Source organism: Talpa europaea (assembly GCF_964194135.1).
Source record: "Talpa europaea genome assembly, chromosome: 10".
Taxonomy (NCBI): domain Eukaryota; kingdom Metazoa; phylum Chordata; class Mammalia; order Eulipotyphla; family Talpidae; genus Talpa; species Talpa europaea.
This window is the reverse complement of record NC_140077.1, coordinates 46441883-46461687: the sequence shown is the minus strand read 5'-3', so window position 1 is coordinate 46461687 and position 19805 is coordinate 46441883. Positions and strand designations below refer to the sequence as shown.

The 19805-nt window shown below is 37.8% G+C and overlaps 1 protein-coding gene across 1 annotated transcript in view; it reads right to left on the bottom strand.

Annotated features, from left to right (window-relative positions):
- The window catches only part of CTNNA3 (catenin alpha 3), a gene marked incomplete at both ends in the record, with an annotated part of 1381762 nt that overhangs the window by 817755 nt on the left and 544202 nt on the right, over positions 1-19805 (bottom strand). The gene's annotated exons all lie outside the window — the stretch shown is intronic.

Here is a 19805-nt window from a genome sequence, read left to right as displayed (position 1 = left end):
AGGAGGACACCAATATCCTAAATGTATGGGATGCAGCAAAAGCAGTAATAAGAGGAAAATATATAGCAATAGAAGCTCACATCAAGAAACAAGAAAGAACGCAAAGAAACAACCTAATCTCGAAGCTCAAAGATCTAGAAAAAGAACAACAAGAAAACCCCAAAACCAGTAGAAGAAAAGAAATAATAAAAACCAAAGCAGAAATAAATGAAATTGAAACTAAAAAAACAATCCAAAAGATCAATGAAACCAAGAGCTGGTTCTTTGAAAAAATCAATAAAATAGACAAACCCCTAGCCAGGCTCACAAAGGACAAAAGGGAGAAAGCACAAATAAACAGGATCATCAATGAAAGAGGAGAAATCACAACGGACACAGCAGAAATCAAAAGAATAATCAGTAACTACTATGAACAGTTATATGGAAACAAGTTTAACAATCTAGAGGAGATGGACAAATTCCTACAACTCTACAATCACCCAAAGCTAGATAAAGAAGAAATAGAACACCTAAACAGACCAATTACAATTAGCGAAATTGAAATGGTAATCCAAAACCTCCCCAAAAACAAAAGCCCAGGACCTGATGGATTTACAAATGAATTCTACCAAACATTCAGAGACGAATTAGTGCCTATCCTTCACAAACTCTTCCAAAAAATTGAGAAGGAAGGGACAATACCAAACACGTTCTATGAAGCCAACATTACACTAATACCAAAACCGAACAAGGACAACACAAAAAAGGAAAACTACAGGCCAATCTCCCTAATGAACACTGATGCAAAAATCCTCAATAAAATTTTAGCTATCAGAATCCAACAATGTATCCATAAGATAATTCACCACGACCAAGTTGGATTCATTCCAGGGGCACAAGGATGGTTTAACATCCGAAAATCAATCAACGTTATCCAACACATCAACAAAAAGAAATATAAAAACCATATGATAATATCAATAGATGCTGAGAAAGCTTTCGACAAAGTGCAACACCCATTCATGATAAAAGCCCTTGAAATTCTTGGGATACAAGGAACATACCTCAACATCATAAAGGCCATCTATGACAAGCCAACAGCCAGTATCATTCTCAATGGTGAAAAGCTGAAAGCAATTCCATTAAGATCTGGAACAAGACAAGGATGTCCACTCTCACCATTGCTTTTCAATATAATACTGGAAGTCCTAGCCAGCGCAATAAGACAAGAGAAAGACATCCAAGGAATCCAAATAGGAAAAGAAGAAGTCAAACTATCACTATTTGCAGACGATATGATATTATACATAGAGAACCCCAAAAACTCCACAGAAAAGCTAATTCAACTCATCAATCAGTTCAGTAAAGTGGCAGGATACAAAATCAACACGCAAAAGTCAGTAGCCTTCCTATACACAAACAATAAATCTGAAGAAGAAGAAATCAAAAAGACCATCCCTTTTGTTATTGAAACAAAAAAAATCAAATATTTGGGAATAAATCTAACAAAAGAGGTAAAGGACCTATACAAAGAAAACTATAAAACACTGTTAAAAGAAATAGAAGAAGACACAATGAAATGGAGAGACATCCCCTGCTCATGGATTGGAAGAATAAACATTATTAAAATGGCCATCCTTCCAAAAGCAATATACAGATTCAATGCTATTCCAATCAAAATTTCAATGTCATTCTTCAAAGAAATAGAACAATTATTGATGAAATTCATATGGAATCACAAAAAACCCCGAATAGCCAAAGCTCTCCTGAAAAAAAAAGAAGGGAATGGAGGCATCAGACTCCCAGACTTCAAACTCTACTACAAAGCCATAATCATCAAAACTGCATGGTATTGGAACAAGAACAGACATACAGACCAATGGAATCGAATAGAAAATCCAGAAATAAACCCACAGATTTATGGTCAACTAATCTTTGACAAAGGAGCAAAGACTATGCATTGGAGCAAAGAAAGTTTGTTCAATAAATGGTGCTGGGAAAACTGGGTCGCTACATGCAAAAGAATGAAGCTTGACCACCACCTCACACCATACACAAAAATCAACTCAAAATGGATTAAAGAACTAGACATAAGACCTGAAACCATAAAATATATAGAAGGAAATATAGGCGAAACACTACGTGATTTGCACATCAAAGACATCTTTACAGACACATCACCCAAAGCAGTGATAGTGAAGGCAAAGATAAACAGCTGGGATTATATCAAATTAAAGAGCTTTTGCACAGCAAAAGAGACAATAACAAAAACAAAGAGAAACCCCACCAACTGGGAGAACATTTTTGCACCCAACACTAATGATAAAGGACTGATCACAAAAATCTGCAAAGAGCTGATGAGACTCAACAACAACAAAGAAAATAATCCAGTCAAAAAATGGGCAGAAGAGCTTAAAAGAAACTTCTCTGAAGAGGAAATGCAAATGGCCAACAGGCATATGAAAAAATGTTCAACATCACTTGTCATCAGGGAAATGCAAATCAAAACTACCATGAGATACCATCTTACACCAGTGAGAATGGCACATATTAAAAAAACTAGCAACAACAAATGTTGGCGAGGGTGTGGAGAAAAAGGAACTCTTCTGCACTGTTGGTGGGAGTGCAAACTGGTCCAACCACTGTGGAAAGCTGTGTGGAGATTTCTGGACCTACTAAACATAGAGCTTCCATATGACCCAGCAATTCCACTCCTAGGTATTTACCCAAAGGACACAGAAACATCAATTCCAAAGAACACCTGCACCCCTATGTTTATAGCAGCACTGTTTACAATAGCTAAGCTTTGGAAACAACCCAAATGCCCAAAAATAGATGACTGGATCAAGAAGATGTGGTACATATATACCATGGAATATTACTCAGCATTCAAAAAAGATAAACACATGCAATTTGCTGCAACATGGATGGCGCTGGAAGGGATCATGCTCAGCGAAATAAGCCAAAAAGAAAAAGAAAAATACCGGATGGTCTCACTCATAGCAGGAATCTAGAAAACTTAAATAATGGACCAGGAAAATGAATAACTATAAGAAAGTGAAAATCAAAATCAACAAACAACTATGAACCAGAGACACTTTTAGGGGGGCGGGGGCGGGAGGGGAGGGATTGGGGTCAGAATGGGGGGCTGCAATTGTATGGGGAATATAACAATAAAATTTATTAAAAAAAAAAAAAAAAAAAGAAACCCAAGCTGGAAATAACACGTAGTGCCCTTTGGTTATGATCTATATAAAAAAGATCAGATAGAAAATCAAATATAGGTTTACCTGCTATCCAAAAGTAGATCTTTTTATTTGGTATTACTTGGTAGATTATAAAAAAAAAAAAAAAAAAAAAAGAAACTAAAATTTTCAATTTAAGAGAGGAGATATAATTACATGAAATAAAAGATCACAAACCACCCTATAAACTGAAATTTAAATTGGAAATATGGAAATATCAAAACATCAAAATAAACATATAAAGTATTTTCTTTTTAAAATCATTCTACAGAAAAGGCCTAAAAACAAAACTAGTAGTAAAGATCCTGGCCAGTATTCAGATGGTGGATATGTGAATATCACTTCCCACGGAAGGAACCAATATGCAGCTGTTTCCATGTCTGCAGCTAATACAAGAAAAAAACCTGGAACTGTCAGTCTTACCAAAAAGTGAGGCTGTATCAATGACAATTAGGATAATATCATCAGAACTCAGTAGCAACACTGAAGTCATTGTTATAGGTAAAGAAGAAATCAATTTGATATTGTAAGAACAATAACAGCAATTGATTGAAAAATATCAAATATGATAAAATGTGTGAAGTCACATGTATGAAAACAACTTAATAGTCACTCATAGAAAATTTTAGAGAACAAATCTATTATTGTGAAGACATAATTAAAGTGACAAAGATATGCATTTCTTCTGCCTATCTGGTATAAAATGTATCTGAATATAAACATAAAATAATAAATTTATTCTTTATAGAAAAAAATCCAGATAATCAATGTACAGGAAATGATAGAATTAGAATTTTACTATTTTGCAAAGACTATTGAAGAAAGAGAACTATGTAATGATCATTAATGACAGCTAAAACACTAGGTGAAAAATAGATAAGAAACTTTGTAATGGATGAAACAGGCCAATCACACAAAACCCTACAGATCAATCTTAACACCATAATAAAGAGGCATTAGATGTTATGCAATTCTTTTTTTTTTTTAATTTTATTGTTATATTCCCCATACAATTGCAGCCCCCCATTCTGACCCCAATCCCTCCCCTCCCGCCCCCGCCCCCCTAAAAGTGTCTCTGGTTCATAGTTTTTTGTTGAGTTATGCAATTCTTAATTGATGCCATAGGAGGCATGCAATGTTCTAAATTAAGTATTCTTGCCAAAACATCAAATCCAGATCTTGTCAAACCATTATGTATACATATAACTTATAGGAAATAGGGATGAAAGGAAATGTTTAAAGGATATCATGGTGACTTCTCAACACAATACAAAGTGTGGAAAATTCTACAGGACAAGTAACCCAAGCTTCTTTAACAAAAAAAGTGCATGGAGGAAAAAGAGAAGGGGAAATCTATACATTAAAGGAATTTTAGTTTATATAAATAAAATACAAAATGAGGATCTAATTTGAATTCGGATGTGAAAATACTCATAAGTGTATGCATGTACATGTGTGTATGTATATGTATACATGTGCATATATAGGAATGTGTGTGCATGCATATTGGCATTGATGTTGACTTGTACTTGAAGTCATCAACTTTTTGCTATCTTCAAATAGAGTAATAGTGTCGTACCAATATTTACTTTAAAAGAATCCCTATCTTTTACAGTTGCATACAATGAATTACATTATGTCCAGCATTATTTTCAAAGTAATTATTGATAGCTCCATGAACACTAGGCGTATAAAAACTGAGACTAGACTGTGTGCTAATAATTGTTGTCACTGAACCCAAGTGATAAGCACAGGACAGTTCACTATATTATTCCCTCTGCTTTTGTACTTTAAAATATCCATAAGAAGTGTTAAAATGAAAATTATTTTAAAAGCACAGAATTAAACACAAACTTCATGCCACGGTTTTGGTCACTGTTAGTTAAATTTATGTGCAGATTAACTTAACCTTTTGAGTCTTCCAATCCAGAAACATAGTAACTTTGCCTATTCCTCAGTAACATTTTCACTGTTGTCACTGCCAGTTTTGTTTCCACTTTCTTTTGATATATCAATAGATTGTGCACATTTCTTAAGCTTACTGAGAAGCAATTCATAATTTGCAAGACTCTTCTGTTTTACTAGCTTATGTCTTTTTCCATTTTACTAAGAGTAATCAGTTTGAAAACTAATAGGAATCAATCTTTTTTATATACTTACTTTTCAATTTTCCTGGTAATGATACTGTCTTTCTGGTCCTAATAAGCTTTCAGTCTAACACTTAATTTATGTTCAATCTAATCTCTAATTGTTTATATATTTCAAGCGCACAATTCATAATCCAAAAATAAGCAATGATTTTTTCACCTTTTTTGTAAAATATCTCTCATGGACTAGATGGAAATATTAGATCACTCTTAAGTTGTTTTCTGAGATTCCTATTTTGAAAGATTTTCTATCTTAAAGCAAATAGAAACTTGCATCATGTTCCTGCCAAACCCGGAGCTCTTAATATCTCAATATTGGGAAGCCCAAGGTTACTATCAATGTGTGTGATGAATTTACACAATAATTGAAATTCTCAACAAATTCTGCCATCAATTATAGTTCAGGGAACACTATCAAAATTGAGAATATCTATCCTCAACACACACCACAATTTGTGTGCCACTACTACTGGAAGATTAGAAAAGAGATTTCCTTGATTCTTATTTCCAGGCTAATAAAATAATATGGTTAAACTTAAATGACTCCATGTTGTCCTTAGTCAAAAAGTGAATGTGGAGAAGGTTATGAGAGAAACTGACCAAAACTGTTGAAGTGAATCTCAAAATATCAACATGAGTTTTTCATTACCAGAAAGGATGCCTTTTGAAAAGAAGTTGCATTATTATTACAGAAGACATTACCTTGGCTCCACTACACACAGAATATCTGGGAATTGTCTGCTTGAAAGCCTTGGCTAGCAGTGCTATCTGATGGCCTCAAAATGATCAGATATTGAAAAGTCTAAAGGAAGTTATGCCAGGATATTTGGCATAAACTACCTAAGACACCTACTTTTCTCATGGGGAAAGACCCAAAAAATAAAAAGTTAGGTCAGGATGCCACACTGTTTTTGCATTATGAGATAAAAAATTTTCCCTTAAGTAAACTGTTTTGCACAATGAATATCAGTGCTTTTTTTCGACCTCAACTCTCTGAGGGAACAATGTGACCACATGCCAACTTTTTGCAGCACACAAACTGCCACACACAATTATTTCTGACAACAGGTCCATATTTGCCTCAGTCAAGTTACAGTATTTGTGGACAAGGATCTTTCCAAGCTGTCACCATTGGACCTCATCAGTTTTAGCAAATGGTTAGGATGAAAGAGTGGTATAGACTATCAAAGAAGCTCTGAGGTGAATTTTTGAATATAATGACCAATAATTCTTTCCTCTTGTTTTCATTCACCATTATGTTATGGGTGGCTACTAAGAGGTGATGGTCATGCTAAATACTAGTTAGGTTAAGTCTTACAACTTTTCTCAAACACCTCTATAGAAAATAAACTGGGAACTTATGAAATAAGAATTCTCAATGCTGCTCTAGCTAGATGTATTAATCATTCATTTTTTTAAATCATTCACTTTGATCACTGCAGTTTTTTTTTTTTTTTTCTTTGCTGGGACTTAATTCAATTCTTGCCTCTGCAAGTTGAGCCTGGATAGGTACCAATTCTGTGAAGTCATGTAGTACCATATGCTATATAATACCATATGCTATAAGGTGGGGTACTCGCTGCCCACATTGTAACAAGTCTTTTATGTATATGCCATCCTGGATTGTAAAGACAATGAGTAAAAATCTCTTTTTCTCTTAATTCTACCTCCAGAAGAGGCAAAAATTGACATACAAGTTCCAGATTACAAACAGACATTTACATCAGGCTTCTTCATTCTGGCTTCTAAATCCAGCCTTGTTAACACTGTTGGCAAGCATTTTTTTTTTTAAGCTGCAGACATGCCAGTAAGGGCCTTTAAAAAAATTATTTATTTACGCATATAACAACTGGGGTGTAAGCCAGAGGTGCAAGGAGGAAGAGGACTCACCAGAGACAGAGTGGGGAGCAGAACAGGCAGATCCACTGAAATACATTGCTGAGGGGAGCAGCAGGCAAAGCAGGAGAGGTATGCTGTGCCATGTGGGTTGCTTCATGGCCTGCAGGGGATTGAACTTGTGCTGCAGTGGCTGGCGATAGCTTGATAGTGGTATCTAACCCCTTTGCCACCAGGGAGGCCTCCAATAAGGTCCTTACTGAAAGTCCACTTAAGCCAAATGTCACCTGAGATAATACTATGGGTGAGGAACAAGAGTAAACATTTCCAAATAAGGAGTCTATCCTCAAATTGCTCCTACATGTGTCGAGAAAAAATCCCAAATCAAAAGTTGCTTTTTTGTGAATTCAAGGTCACTGAGTACAGGCACAAATTAAAGTGCCCTCAGAGTAAAAGTTCTCAAGTTAGGAGGGCATGAGGAAGCAATAATAATCTGCCTGCAATACTTCTTGGTCAAGTAATGACTGTAAATTATTAAAAAAAGCCATACTTTGTACATAATTTTCCCTTACAGTTGAGCATTTTCAGCAGCAACTCATATTCCTTTCAGGACTCTTCATTATATAGGTAGCTCCTCCTGAAACAGTTTGATATTTTCCTGTTAATAATAGATATTTAGGGATTAATGAGATTCTCCCATCCCTGAATTTAAAGAGTATTTAGTTGGATAAAATTACATATAAACAATTTTAACAATGCCCAGAAGTGCTTATATGAAAGTCACCAAAATCTCTTTAGAAGGTTTGTTTTGTGGAGGATATAACCATTAAAATATTTCTTATAAAAATGTCACCAGAGTGGGCCTCCCTGGTGGTGCAGGAGTTAAAGTCTTGGTGTTATCAAACTGTCAGAAGTCACTGCAGCACAAGTTCAATCCCAGGCCAGGGAGTTAACCCATGTGGTGCAACAGACGTTTCCTATCTCACCCACTACTCCCCTCAGCAGTGTATTTAAGTAGATCTGCCCGTTCTGCCCCCGCTGCTGTCTCTGGTGAATCCTCTCATCCCCCACAACTCTGGCAAATCCTCTCATCCCCCACACTTCTGGCCTATACCCAGTTCTTACATGCATAAATAAATAAAAATAAATCTTTAAAAAAAAAAGATGTCACCAGATAGAAAATAAACATTGTTGTTGTAAGATAGATAGCAAAAACAGTAATTCATGACATGATTAAACTTGGCTTGTTCAGAGAATGATAAATACCTTGGTGTGGTTGGATTATAGCATATTGGCTGGAGAGTAGAAGCAAAGAAAAGAGAGTAGACTTGGATTAGATAGTAAAGGACCCTTGTATCAGGTTTTATCTACTGCTTTTGTAACTGCAATTAGCTCAAACTAAAATATCTAAAAGTTTCACTTTGACTCTCAATCCTCATTTCACATCTGATTAGACTTAGAATGATCAACTTATCCAAGAATAAGCAACCCATAAATCAGAATCAGATTTCCCAGAAAAGCTGGCAGAGTATAAGGATCACAGTTATCTTCTCCAGAAGTTTCAACTGAAAATTACTGAAAAAAACGAACTGATTTTATGTGATGCTGAGAGACTCATGAGTAGTATGTGGGTATTAAAAATATCATGGCAAACTAACTCCTAAGGCAGCAAAACCACAAAAAAGCTCAGACTTGAAGGAAAAATAAAGGTGAATACAAGACAGGTATACAAACGAAGAACAGCAAAGCTCAGGGCACTAGAATGAAGCTACAGGGTAAGGTAGAAAGTATCAGGTTTTTCTGCCCTCCTGCCATTAGGAAAGATGAGGGAACCCTGCGGTCCCGAATGCATGCCTGATGGCGGGCACCTGGAGTAGGGTGTGGGCATATGTAGATGGGATTCACCTGGGCTAAGACTGGGCTTTTAAGGGCAGCGGCATGGGGATGCCAGCAGACGCAGGAGAAGCAGAGAGGAGAACGAAGCAGAAGCAGAGAGAACGTGAGAGAGGGCCGGAGAGTCCAGATAGTGAAGACTTGCTGGGGGCTGGAAGGCCTGCCAGCCTCCCGGCCACCCAGCACCTCTGCCTGCCGAGTACCTGGTAATCCCAGTAAAGCCTGAAAACCACCGAGAACTCCAGGCCTCAGACTCCTCCTTTACCCGGTCTGCTAAATCAGAAAACCTGCCCTGTGTCCATTCATTCCTGACCTTACAATTGGTGTAAGTCGGCAAGATGATCCATGCAGACCGGTATGGAGCCCTCCGAAGACCTGGAGGGACTGAGGAGTAGCAGACTGTTTGCCTGTGACAACGCTGGTCGTGTCACGGCGGCACAGGAGATGGACAAGGTCCGGGAGCTGCGGGATGAGACCTCACCTGGAGGAGGAGACACCCGAGAGGACCAGCCAACAACCCCCGAAGAAGCAAGAATCATTGGGGAAGAAAGGACCACGATTCAGAGCTCCCAGTGTGGACAAAGGGAAAAGCCGATGAACTAGGACTAATGGACTAACAATCCCGCCAGAAGGCGGAGGACCTGGCAAGTTTGATATGTTTTGGGGACCCTGGGGAAGGATGGGATTGTTTGTACACCCCCGGAGATGGAAATCTGGGAGTGGCCAGTGGGCCTTGGTGGCCAAAAGCAGCTGGTGTATTGCCCAGCAGCTAAGCAGAAGAGGAAAAGCCAACTGAGAAGGCAAAAGCAGGTGCTAAGTTTGGGAAGCCCTGAGTGTCTGTTAAGCACTAAGTAAGCTAAAGAAGTCCAGTGAGTCTTTTAAAATCATCTGTGGGTTATGCCCTGCTCACGGTTGAGTGAGGGTGAGGAGATGAGGAACCCATCCTTGGGGGACAGGTAGGGAAAGTGGCTTGCGGTGGAGCCCACACCCAAAGAGGGGACCCAAGAGAGGCCGCATGTGGAGCTTGCATCCACGGATCTCTGACCCATATGCTTGTGCAGTGGGTTGGCCTGAGTGCAGGGGCCTGCATGTCGCATTGGTGGCTATGAAAGCCGAGTGTTGGAGCAACCGCAGACAGAAAACCCTGAAGGTTGGGTGATTACCCCCAAAGAGTACAGAATCGCCAACCCAAGAGTGAGTGCATCCTGGGGGTGGATGTGGTCCTGGTGTGTGGCTTGTGGCCAAGACCACAGCCAGAGAAGGCCAGGAAGCCTGATGGCTCCTGGCATGTGACAGTAGATGCTGTAAGTGGTTCCCCTCCTCTGGCAGCAGAAGTGGTGTATCATCTGCTGGTGCCAATAATTGCCTTTTGCCACTAGGTTGGTGCCCTGCCTGGACTAATTTGTGTTCTGTTGTATCTTGTTATATTGTTATGTATTTCATTTGCTTTTGCAGGCCATGGCTGCAGTGTTCATATTCGCCAAGAGAAACGTGTGTATAACTTGTATAGACTCTCTGGCAGAAAACCCTGAGTAGGTGGATTGTAGGGTAAGGTAGAAAGTATCAGGCTTTTCTGCCCTCCCGCCATCAGGATAGATGACGGAACCCTGAGGTCCTGAATGCATGCCTGATGGCGGGCACCTGGAATAGGGTGTGGGCAGATGTAAGTGGGATTCACCTGGGCTAAGACTGGGCTTTTAAGGGCGGCCTCACGGGGACAGCAGGGGAAGCCCAGAGAAGGAGAATGAAGCAGAAGCAGAGAGAGCGCGAGAGAAGGCCAGAGAGCCCAGATACAGTGAAGACTTGCTGAGGGCTGGGAGGCCTGCCACCCTCTGGGCCCCCCAGCACCTCTGCCTGCTGTATACCTGGTAAATCCCAATAAAAGCCTGAAAAGCCACTGAGGGCTCCAGGACTCCTTCTCTACCCCATCTGCTGGGATCATAGAAAACCTGCTCAGTGGCCTGTCCTGCCTTTACAGAAGCCATGATTCCCTCTTGATAAGATTCCCACTTTCTTTGACAAGTGATTGCTTGACTTTAATAACAAAATGAATAAAATCAGACAAACCTTGTGCCAATGAGAATGAGGCTGCTATTTAACCAGACAACAGTGAGTTTTAAGAAAGACAATAATGTAACCAAATCAGTGGTAGTGTTTTAGGGAGGAGACCATTTTGAAGTTGACAATGAGGCTATTACAAAGAAGATTTGCCAATACCAAAAGAAAAGCAAGCAATAATTCTATCCTATTTATTCCTTTGTCATAAAGTAACTCACTATTTACAAGGTTATGTTAGCTGTGCTTCCATGGTGGCATAGGGGTTAAATCTCAGCGCTATCACTTCTGCAGCCTAAGTTTGACCCCAGCGAGGCAGGTGACCCACATACAGCACAGCAGACATCTCCTGTCTCGCCCACTGTTCCCCTCAGTTGTGTTTCAGTAAATCTGCCTGTTTTGCTCCCTAATCTGTCTCTGGTGAATCCACTCACCCTGCACCTCTGGCCTTCACCCCAGTTCTTCTATGCATAAATAAATTTTTAAAAAATTAATATTTTTTAAAAAAAGATTGTTAGCAATGTGAGTGAGACATATGTATCTGAATATTAGTGACTTTATTTTCTGGAATCAATTTAGTGTTTCAGTAATTTAAGAGAAGGCAATGCTGAGTAATACAGCATCAATAAAGACTATTCTAAAAACAAAATTTACAGAAATAGAAAGTATTCAAATGAGGAATGTTAAGTTTTAAATTCAAGTTAATGAGAAATTTGTATAGTTACCATAATAATAGTAAGGGTTACTTTTAGACAGTGAGACCATGCTTTCTACGTCTTAAAATAAATGTGTTGCTTTTATAATTCAAGGAAAACAAACTTAAAGGATAGCTTATTTGAAGGCTAGTCTTTTATGTCTATTGAAAAAAAAAAAGATTTTAAGATTTAATTGTCTGGATAAAGCTATGTAAGACCATGTGATAGAAAGCCAAAACGGGGCCTCCCTGGTGGCGCAGGCGGTGGAGAGCCGTGTTGTGAAGCTGTCCACAGCCTCTGCAGTGCCTGTTCCATCCCAGGCGGAGGGCAATGGTCCTACATGGCGCGGCAGACCTCTCCTGTCGCGCCTGCTGCTCCCCTCAGCAGTGTATTTCGGTCCTTCTGCCTGTTCTGTTCCCTGCTCTGTCTCTGATGAATCCTCTCACCCTCCCACAAATCTGGCCTGTGCCCCAGTTCTTGTATAAATAAATAAATCTTGGAAAAAAAAGTCAAAATGGTTACAAAAGATACACTACATTCAAATCATCTAGATACCGCTCAGAGTCCCTGTACACATGACATCTATGAATAGAGTTAGTTACATCAAGTCTCTGGGCTTCAAAATTCCAATATGTAAAATGTGGGTTGGACAAAAAAATTTCAAAATCCTTTCCCATTCTGTGATTCTTTAAGCTGTTTTATATTAGTGTTAATATTACTATAATATTTTCCAAGTTTAACTTGCAAAGCTTTTAAGCGATCTGAAAATTACATAAAACCTCTTGAATCTTTTAGAAGTATCCAAAGAAAATCCACAAAGCTTAAGAATTAGGACTAATGACCTAAAATGTGATGGTATATTCAATGTTTTAGTTTTTTAGACATATATCTAGAGCACCACAGTAGAAAAACACCAAGACTGAAAATCATATATACCAAATCAAAAACATTTTCACGATTTTAAATAAGTATTATAAAAAGAAAAAATACATAGAATCATTGTAGGCTAGTGCCTTTAAGTGAAGGCCTGGCCTTCAATATAGTCAATCAATAGGGGAAATAATTTATCCACTATGCAAACTTATTACTAGCTTTGGAATAAAAGTTCACATTGAGTTATCAGAAGACAAAAACTTGGGGCATAAATAAATGGCATCCTATTTGAAATATTATATATTGTAAAACTACTTCCTTGAGATCTCTCTCACACACACACACACAAATATACCTACACACAAACATCTCATTCATATATACATATATATTTATATTTATATATATATATGTCAGGTTCAGTCATTTCTAATTTTTTTACTATGAGACCACAATAATAAATTTGAAAAGAGTAAGGGATGCATTCTTTAATTTGAAAGTTCAAAGCATCAGTGATAATTGAAATCAAGATTTTGATACAAAAGTGTGGAAAAACTAATTCACATTTTAGTTCAAACTACAGTTGGCATCTTTAGAAAGCATATACATAAAATTATACTATTTCATTATAAAGCTATAATTCATTCTTTTGAGGAAATACTGGACTCAGACAAATTAAATCCATTTATAGATATTGAAAATGTTCAAATTTGCAAGCGATTATAATAAAATATGAAATGCTAGAGAAAATTTAGCTTAAACGAACATAATGACCTACAAAGTCATTCTATTGTACCAAGTATATTCCCTCAATATACACAACAAATACATAAATACAAAAAAGATATTTAAAAATTTTCCCTAGCACTTTTAGAGGCTGCTGGCTTGCTGAAATAAACAGATTGGTTCATGCTAAAATAAGAATGTGGGATAAATCTCACAAAAGGGATGATTCAAAGTTCAAAAATACAAGAACAAATGGATATTTCAATTTCAGTCCACAGAAGAGTAAATAAAATAATAGCGGACACACAATGAATGATACTAAGTTATACTATCAGACTAAGTACAATATATCCAAACATCTTCTGATTTTAAACACCATACAGAAAAGTAAATACATAATAAAAGAACTTATTATGACACTAGTTAAAGGTAAACTGGAAGATATGAGTTACAAAGGAAACAGCAATTCACTTTTACAACTAAAAAATTTTTGTTCCCATTTCTCACCTGGTCTCTAGTCCTTGTTTATATGCAATCTTTGCCATTGTCTTCCCCACACTCCTGTCATCACTTACCATGCCTGAAACCCATCATGTGAAATTGATATCTGAAACATGCCAGATTGACTGCATACTTTTATTTTCCCTTGTCCCTCAAAACTCATGTAATGATAAATGAATAAAAATGAAGAAAAAGAGGTAGTAAGGTATGGATAAGTGATTTCTACAAATTTGGGGAAAATATAAAATACATGAGATGAGTAGGATCAAAAAATTTATAACAAGTGCTTACTGAAGGGGGACCCTATAATGTGAAGCAAAGCCTGGAGAGATTGGGAGAAGGTAAGGGTCACTGAAAATGTGGAGACTTGTTTAAAGTCTTCATGAAGAGTTATCAACTGCCAGTTCCCCATTTTCATCACAAAAAAACAAGATACTATTGGGCCTCCCCTGGTGGTGCAGCGGTTGAGCGCTGGGCTGCAAGGCTGCCTGCAGCCTCTGCAGCGCCGGTTCGTTCCCCTGCCGCAGGCGAGGGTCCCACCAAAAAAAAAAAAAAAAAAAAAAAAAGATACTATCTATTATGAACAGAATCTTTACATCATTCCCCAAAACTGATATGGTGAATTCCCAATGTGATGATATTTGCTGATGGGCTTTTTGGGGGATAGTTAGACCTTCTAAGTGGAGCACCAAGAATGAAATCAGAGGGGGCCTCCCTGGTGGCACAATAGTTTAAGTCTCAGCACTATGAAGCTATCAGCAGCCACTGCAGCCCAAGTTAAATCCCCGAGCTAACACACACGGTGCAGTAGTCCTCAATTGTCTCACACAGTGATCCCTGCAGCAGTGTATTTCAGTCAATCTGCCTGTCCTACTCCCCACTCTACCTCTGGTGAATCCTCTTTCCCCAACCCCCACACCTCTGGTCTATACCCCAGCCCTTGTGTGCATAAATAAAATAAATCTTAAAAAAAAAAAAGAAATCAGTGGCCTCATCACAGAAGAAACACAAGGAAATGATCTCTCTCTCATCATGTGAGAATATAAGAATGGGTTGATCTACAAACCAGAAAGTGTAACCTCACCAAGAACCCAGCCATATTGGTACCATAATATCACAGTTCCAGTCTGAGAACTGGGAGAAATAAGTTCCTGTTCTATGAGCCACCTAGTCTATGGCATTTGTTATACAGGCAGCCTGAGTTTACTAAACTTTCTTCCAGGAAAAAAAGGAGAGATTTATTTTGTGGAAAACTCAAATATGAGAAACCAGGGATTAAAACTAGGCAAATTTATAAAGAATTGCAACTGAACCCAGAGACCTCAGCACCATTTCCCTGCCTTGACATCCAGAACAATGGCAGCCTCCAGAAACATTGCAGAAAGCTGGGGTTCTTTTCAAGAGAAAAAAATAGTCTACATTCATCTATAGATTCCTCAGTAAAAATTTAAGTTCACTGTTTAATCTTGCTACCACAAAACACACAATCAAAACCTATTACATACAAAGGACCTTCTCTCAGCTTTTAGTGCCTCACTCTAAAAATCTGAATGAACACACAAGAACTTTAACATTTTAGAAAATCTTCCAACACTAAAGAAGCCAAAATGACTGACTAAATTACCTCAGAGGAAACAGTAACATTGCAGCAAGCAGTATACTTCCAAAACACTTTATATAATATCCTCAGAGTGAGAAAAGGTGTCACATCTATAAAAGTAAAACAGTATGCTATGAAGAAGGAGCAAAAGAGAACCAAAACAGAACTCATGCAGATTAATATGATCACCTAAATTTGGGGGTAGGGGAGATGATCAGCCAACTTTTCTGTAAAGAGACACACATTGTAACCTGAGAGGATTTATGGTCTCTAAAGTGTGCTGTGGCAAGCAGTCATAGATGATAAATAAATGCAAGCAGTCATAGATGATAAATAAATATGTATGAATGTGTTCCTTTTTTTAAGATTTGTTTTTTTATGCATACAAGAACTGTGGTACAGGCCAGATGTGTGGGGGGTGAGAGGAATCACCAGAGACAGAGTGGGGAACAGAACAGGCACATCTACTGAAATACACTGCTGAGGGGAGCCGTGGCCGAGACAGGAGAGGTCTGCTGTGCCAGACGGGTAGCTCCCTGGCAGGGTCTGAACTCATGCTGCAGTGGTTGCGGATAGTGTCATAGGTTGCATTTTAACCCCTTTTGCCACCAGGGAGGCCCATGAATGTGTTCCTTTATTTACAAAAACTTAACTTTATTTGTATGACATGACCCAGCAGCATCACTACTGGATTTGGCTATCCCATTGTTTGCTGACCACCAATCTAAAATTTTGACAAATAAATAAAAATTGTAGCATAAACTTGAGGGAATCATATGGAAGTAAGACAAAAAGAGAAAGAGATGAATATAAGTAAGAAAAGCCAAGGGATCAATTCAGGAAACCTAATATCTAGAGAGAATAAAAGTTCCAGAAAGACAGGAAATAGAGAAAATGGGAAGAAGTATTTTTTTTAAAGACATAATGATTTTTTTTTACAGAATTGAAGATTCGCTTCTCTAGATTTAACTGGTTCCACTAAACTGCAAACCCACAAGTGAAAAAAGGCCCAAATCAAAGTATATCTTTATACAGATTCCCAATACTAGGGAAAACATAGTACTAGAAAAGCTTCCAGACAGGAACAAAATAGGCCATACAAAGAACTGAGAATCAAAACAGTACCTGATCCTCAACAGCACGAGTGGGTGTCTGAAGACAGCGGAGCAACAGCTTAAATATCTAAGGAAAATGATTTCCAGTTGTGAATTATATAAACAGCCAATCTATTAATCATAAAGATAATTTTTGTTTTTTAATTCTGACAAGAAATTTTTATTTCACATGAACCCATTGTAGGACTCTACTATTGGATATGCTTCAACAAAATTAGTGGTAAACTAAGAAACCAAATAGATGGAATTAGGAACCAGGGGTATATTAGCAGTGGAGAATGTTGAAAAGTATTACTAAGTTAATCACCATGATCAGATATTGGGACAGAGAAATGAAGTGTTGAGAAAGGAAGGGATTGTTTGAATTGATTGCATGTATGGAAAAATTAGGCTCTTAAAAAATCTTTTAAAATATTGAATAACACAACTAACATTAAATATAGACTAATTTGAGAGAGAGAATATGAGAAATGAAGAGTAGACAGGGACATGTCTTAATTGCAAGAAAAACAAAAAGTTGAATGAGAATGGAAACATAATGTAGTGAACCACTTAATCTAGTAGCAGCATTATACATAATGTCATCTTAAATTAAATATTATCTATGTATTAATACCATATTAACATGAAAAACAGGAAAATGAGAGAATGATATTAAATCTTCATTCATAATAGTAAGAAACTGAATTATCTACATAATTCAGAAATTTTGAGAAATAATAGTTAAAATATAGGAACTGAATCTGAGAAGTGTAATTCGTGAAGGAGAAGCAAATGTGGATGTTTTTCAATATAAATCTTTTCTCATTTATATTTTCTTTTTAAATTATGTACATAAAATTAAGTTCTCTGAGACTATTTTAATATTTTCCTTTTCTTAGAGTTACCTATTAAATGTCAAATACATGATAACAATCCATTATCAGCTAATATCATGGGATTCATTTGTCCATAAGTGGAAAAACAAATCTATAATAAGGACAGGGTTGCTATAGACACCTAGTTAGAAAATACTGGAGATAAAAGAAAATCACTGAGGGATTTGGTGGAAAGAGGTGAGGTAAAGGGGTATTTAGAGGAAAGGTTTCTCTTTTTCTTGTATGTGAGAAATTCTTATTTGAAGACTGGGTTTTCTAATGTGAGGCTGAAGTGAGGGGTCTGCAAGTCTGTGAGTGGGTGAGCTCACATCCTGGTCACATCCAATGACCAATCAGAAAGCCAGACCTAAGAAAGTCAACTAGGTAGGACTCACTTCAGAGTCATGGCTATATGTTTGTTCTCTTTGCGTTAGCGCCTAAATTTCTTAATTTTTGTTGTAATTTCCAAAAATTCTGTTGAAACTTTAAACTGTACTAAATTATCCAAAAAGAGACTATGTTGGGCCTCCCCTGGTGGCTCAGGCGGTTGAGCACCACACTGTGGAGCTGTCTGCAGCCTGTGCAGCGCGGTTTCGATCCCAGCTGGCCAGGGAGAATCCACATGGCACAGCAGACCTCTCCTGTCTCTCCCGCTGCTCCCCTCAGCAGTGTATTTTGTCAGTCTGCCTGTTTGGTTGCCCGCTCTGTCTCTGGTGAATCCTTTCACCCTCCCCCACATCTGGCCTGTACTCTGGTTCTTGTATAAAACAAATAAATAAATCTCACAAAAAAAAAGAGACTATGTCAACTCATGGGCTGAAGTGTCAAAAGAGAAAGCAGTGGCTAACTAAAGCCACCTCAAGATGTTGGTGGTGATCACTGAAAATCCCAAAGGGAGAGGCTAACTGAAGGGACAGAGAATTACATGAATTTCTTTCTATTTGTTTTCAAATGTGCACTCCTCAGAAAGGAGTTTTCTGACCACTCTATCAACCTGTCACTAGCTTTTATCATTTGTTATTTTTCTTCATAGTGCTTATCTGTAGTTGACACTGTAGTATATGCCTATGATGTTTATTTTTGACTATCTTATCAACCAGAATGCAAGGCCTCTGATGGTAGGCACTTTGTCTTATTCATTGTTGTATCCCCAGCACCAAGAACAGTAGGAGTCTTATAAATATTCTATTTGTTGAATAAATAAATTCTCAACCTAGTATCTGACAGAGAAATTCTGTTTTTATTAAGTATTCATGTCATTTGCATCCAGAGACTGTACCAGTGACTCCCTGGATCACAATTTGGCCACATGGGGGCTCTCCTGGTAGCTACAAGAGATTCCTAAACATTCACACACACTCAAGGGAACTCCTTTTCAATCAAGATTGAGCATTAACAATAAAGAGAAGGGTTCTCCAGCACAGCTTAGAGAGTCACCAAATAGACAAGCATTTTAGTGTAACATAAGGACCCACAGAATCCTAGCTTCTGCTACTACAATGCACTCCGATGCAGAGTTTCTCTTCCTAAAAAGTTTAAAAAACTATGAACCAGAGACACTTTTAGGGGGGCGGGGGCGGGAGGGGAGGGACTGGGGTCAGAATGGGGGGGCTGCAATTGTATGGGGAATATAACAATAAAATTTATTAAAAAAAAAAGTTTAATAGCTCTTACATCCACAGCAGAAGGCAAAAAAAAAAAAATGGATTTATTGTTTCAGAAACAAAAATGAAATTAACCAGTGGAACACTGTACTTCTTTATCTAAATAAGATTTCTATTATCTTTCCTTCACTGGGGCTTAGGGAGTTTAAGTCTTAATACTGATATATTTGTCAGAATGGCAGATTAAAACACATTAGTGTATCCTATTGATAGTATTATACACAAAGCTCTAAAAACACAGTGAAAATATTATGGACTGAATTTCTGTGCCCTGATACCCCACAAATTCAAAGGTTGAAACTTAATCTCCAATGTGATAGTAGTTGTAAGTGGGATCTTTGGGAGGTGATGAGATCACAAGGGCTGATATATGTGCCTTTAAAAGAGAGCTTCCTGAGTTTCTCCTGCCCCATATACCATGTGAGTTACAGACAATCATCTAAGAACCAGCAAACAGGTCCTCTGCCAGTTTTTGATCTTGGACTTTCAGCCTCCAGATGGTGAGAAATGTCTTCTGTTTATAAGTCACCCTGTCTATGATATTCTGATATAGCAGCTCAAACAGACTAAGATAGAATTTTTTCTTTAAAAGTTTTTGTTACATCCTAATGTATGTGAA